This window comes from Austrofundulus limnaeus, unplaced genomic scaffold, assembly GCF_001266775.1.
Source record: "Austrofundulus limnaeus strain Quisiro unplaced genomic scaffold, Austrofundulus_limnaeus-1.0 Scaffold23, whole genome shotgun sequence".
In the NCBI taxonomy this organism is placed as follows: domain Eukaryota; kingdom Metazoa; phylum Chordata; class Actinopteri; order Cyprinodontiformes; family Rivulidae; genus Austrofundulus; species Austrofundulus limnaeus.
Genome location: NW_013952425.1, coordinates 1,155,517 through 1,160,251, shown reverse-complemented (window position 1 = coordinate 1,160,251; position 4,735 = coordinate 1,155,517). Strand labels below are relative to the sequence as shown.

At 37.9% G+C, this 4,735-nt stretch overlaps 1 protein-coding gene across 31 annotated transcripts in view; it reads right to left on the bottom strand.

The window, feature by feature from the left end:
• Positions 1 to 4,735, bottom strand: part of LOC106514844 (protein tyrosine phosphatase receptor type D) — a 469,094-nt gene that overhangs the window by 240,582 nt on the left and 223,777 nt on the right. The window lies entirely within an intron of this gene.

Genomic DNA, 4,735 nt, shown 5'->3' with positions numbered 1-4,735 from the left:
TATATATAAACATACACACACACAAATATACATTTTGTCCAATTTACAAGTTCATCTGTATGAAAAGGAGTAGGTTGAAGAAAAAAAAACTTTAATAACATAAAAAAGATGAATGGTATTAGGAAATAACTTTACAAGCTGACTCTAGACTGAACATAAGCAAAGTGAGTTATTACAAGTTGAATATGAATAAAAGAAAAAGAAAAGGGAACTGACAAAACTAAGTTTCAGTTGTCTAAAGCCAGGGGCCAAACTTCAAACCGTGCTCTAAGCCACGRGCCAATTTCTGTCATTATTGTAAAAAATGTTCTATAACAAGTTATTCTTATCCAACAATCCATTTCCTGTACACGCTTAATCCTTACAGGGTCACGTGGGTCACTGGTGCCCATATCCAGCAGTCACAGTGCGAGGGGTGGGGTACACCCTGGACAGGTCGCAAGTCCATCACAGTTATTCTTATACAAAAACAAATCAAATTATTTTTATGCAGCATTTCAAAGATACATAACCTAACAGATGAAGAAAGAGGATTAAATTTAGACTACTTTACACTCATYTTTTATTTATTATTCTTAGAGATGCATTTTATCACAATTCTGCAAATTAGTAAAAAAAAAAACCCTAACTAAAAATCCAATTGTTAGACTTTGAAATAAGAAGAGAAAACAGAAAAGATAAATGAAGTTGACTACTGTGGTCAGGAGAAGAATGCTTTAAATACAGTGACAAAAAGAGAAATGGTAAATTACTAAATTATAGTGTTACCTTTGAAGCTGGATGAAAAGTTAACAAGGGCCCACGGGCCTTGAGTTTGACATATGTGGTCTAAAGTTAAAAGTTACAAAGATTGAAGCTTTTAGTGAGAAACATCACTTCTCACAGTAAAACATCAAGATTTCGCTGTTAGAAGAGCTTGTTTTGCTACATCTGGTGCTGGGTGGTTTGAATGTGTGCAGAGCACTATGAAATCAGAGGATTATTAAGACATTCAGGAGCAAAATATATTGCTCAGCACCAAAGAGCTCTTTCAGTCTCAGGCTTCTTCAAACAAGATAATGACCCCAAATATAAATCTGAAAGCACCGAAGAAYGAATAAGAAGAAAACATTAGACCATTCTGAGGTGACCTGCTCTCTGTCCCARTCTTAATCCAATTGAACATCAATGAGAGGAACTAAAATTCACAGCTGAGAGATGGCAAATGGAGAGAGCCAGAGCAGTTTAATGGGCCAGTTCACCACCTGAAAAGTGTCAGTGCCATTAAGAGCAACAAAAAGTGATGCTGTAGCCACAAAAAGGGYCTGTGATACTCTGTCAGGGTAAGGATTTACCACTTGTGCTCCAGCATTGAGTCATACTTCGTGTTAGTCTATTTAGATATACACTCGTGAAAAAGACTAAGGACCTTCTCTTTTATTTTTATGTAAAGATTTTGTTTTTTACCAAGATCCCAAATGTTTGCTAATTCAACCTGAAGTGTACAAAAAATACAAATCCCACCATGTCATTAATAATAAAGACTACAAAGTCCACTCTTTGTTTCCAGTTAATTTCTGATGATCAAATAAATCAGGTTAACTGATCATCAAGTGTGACCTTTTACATAAACCAGGAAAAAAAATAAATATCACCAGCAACAATTGTTGACTCAATCTGGTGAGGGTTAAAGGTTGTTTCAAGTATGAGTATGGCTTGTTTGGAATGGTTGCAAGGAAAAAAGCCATTTCTCTCTAAAACACTATGGCAGCAGAATTTAGAATTTCAAATGGGTTTGTGTACATTTTGTTTTTGTTTTTTTTCATTTTCAAACAGACATTGAAAAACAGGTTATTTTATTTTTATTTTATACTGTACTCCGAAAAATGAGAAAAATAATTTGTCGTTTTCAGACCATTTAAAGGGGCTATATCATGTAAAATCAACTTGATTTTTAAATCATGTTATCATGTTATCCTCTCATCAAAAACATGCCCAGAGTCTTTGACTCATTCATGCATGTTTGAGAAATCCTGTGCTGTCCTGAGGCAGCCAGGCAGGGGAGCAAAAATGACAGGTTGGGACTAGAACCGCCTTTTGGGGCCAGCTCCTCCTCTGGGCTGTGTCTCCAAACTGAGCTTCCTCGTCACAGAGCACACCTCCTCACCGCCGCCGCACCCTGCCCGTGACTCCTGCAGGCTCTCGGCAGCAACAAAGGAAACAACTGGTGAAACTGAAACTGTCTGCTGAACTCCCAGTGCTACTTCTCAGCGCTGCCATTTTCAGATTCAAAATACCTTTGAGGAAAAGTATTTCCAGATGTCAAGTAAACTACTTTGAGCCCCCCCAGCGTGTACCCTGCCCGTGACTCCTACAGTCCATGACGTGCTGAAATGGGCGGGACAGAAGCAGAAGGAAGTTCTTAAAGAGACAGAGGCAAATTTCAAGGTGTTTAGAAACAGAAATGGTGAGATGAAGAGTTTATTTTCTGTTTAAACAAAAAAAACAGCATTTAATAACAACTAAAGTTGCCATAGATATTTCATTATGTATAGAATTTAAATATATGCCTGAGAAACACATATTTCCCCTTTAAGATGGAGCAAGTTAAATAAATTTAATAACAGCCGACTGCCTTTAAAAAATTAGTTAATGATAGCCAACTACTTCTGCATTTCTGTAACAACAAACTGTTAATTGCTAATTTCTTAAAAAAATATATATGTAGCTCCACCTTAAATGGCCTAATAACGGGATGAATAAACACATTTTACTTATAATATCTAACCAAGCAGCTGCAGTAATTAAATGTTAGCCAACTAATTTTACATATTTACCAAATGTCAGCTGAGTTTATATATCACTGATGATTCCAACTGTTTCCTGGAGATTCTGGTGCTTTTAGCACTTATGCTAAGTTCACACTGAACGCGTTTTGAGCAGCAAAAAACCACCCAACGCCTCCAGCTGGATGCGTTACGTACAGACCGGGACAGAGACTAGACGCGTGTCTGAAAAGGGAGGAGCATCTTGGTTTTTTTTCCAGTCCGTCTACGGCGGATGAAATAAAGACAAAATAAAGAAAATGGCTTTGCTTTATTTACTAAAGAGCAAGCGACCGTTGCGCAAACCAGATAATTCACCAGATGATTTAGAAGCAGGTTGTTSAGTGAGTTTCACCTCTCCCAGAGCTGCGAGCTGAGAAACTATTTTTTGTCCCGAGCCCAGTTTACCACCGCGGCCAGTTTAATGAGCTGCTGACCTACATCGGTGCTGATATCTCCAGCCAGAACATCAACTACAGACGCTTGATTACAGCTTAAGAGCTCCTGTCCGTCGGTTTGTGGGCAACATTCAGGAAACTATCACATGGAAAATGAGTCTCTCTGATTGGTTGTCAAGACGCGTCGAGCGGCGAAAGATCAGATTTTTGAACTCTGAYGTTGGCTGCTTTCGCTGCCCCGTATGCACGGAAAATGCTCTGCCGTACCTTCCGCGTTCCTTGCACGCCACGCTAAATGGACCTGAGTCTTTTTTTGTTTTTCAATATGTTTTTTTTAAATGAACAACAAATGACCAAAAAGACCACATGAATGCACTGCAAGTCTTCTGGAACACTGTTCTTTAGACAGATGAGATTAAAGTAGTGATGTTTGAACATGGAGATAAACTGAAATTGACTAAAACTGAAATCAGGTGAGAACTATATCGTGTCTGTACACGTGTTTCCTTCACAAAAATCAGAACTTCCCTAAAAACTTTATTTGATGTGTTTTTTATTATTATTTTTTTAATATATAGTTTCTACTTCACAAATAGCTATTCTCTCATACTTGTACTCAGTGGTACCTTTAACTCTGTTGAACAAAAACAGGCTGAGTACAAAGGACTCTTAAACATGACTGCATGTCTGAGCTGGACTGTCACAGCCTCATTGTTAAAGCACCAGAAAACAAAAATCAGGCCCTTGAGGCTTCATATGTCACTGTGTTAAAATTCAGCTTTTTAATTCTATCTGTAATATGCTTGCTGCAAAAGTCTGGCCCATCTTGTAGAGCGACCTACCATAAGGAGGGACACATTGGCTTTCTTCTCTATTCAGGCAACGTACACAAAAAATAGGGTTCTAGCCAGAAACAGCTGGTCCTTCAAGCAAAGCATCTGACTGGTGTTTCAACTTTTCTCTTTGTGCAACTTCACTGTAGACACCAATGTGGCATGCGTACACATGGCCAAAAGGACCTTTTGAAATAAATAAATAATTATCAAAAATAAAGATGTGACACATTTTTGGAAATAGAACAGATGTGTACAAAAACAGGAAAATTCAGAACTACAAATTAAGCACCATTGACAGTTTTCAATGTAAATAATAAAAAACTCCAACAGACACTTCAAATTGTTAAAACATGTCATTTTACATAGTTGAGAATAAACAATCATAAAAACATACCCAGATGTACAATAATTGTTTTAAAAGGAGTTAATCCCTGTGTTTTCACCTGACTTGTTACATATGGATTTCCACAGGATTTAAAGACTGAATGGTCTAATTGGTTTAATGTCTGTTTCTTTACTTCACGTGTCAAACTCAAGGCCCGCAGGCCAAATGTGACCCACCACTGTGGTCCATGACTGCTTCAGAGATGCATTAATGTAGCAATCTACACTCACCGGCCACTTTATTAGGTACACCACGCTAGTAACGGGTTGGACCCCCTTTTGCCTTCAGAACTGCCTCAATTCTTCGTGGCAT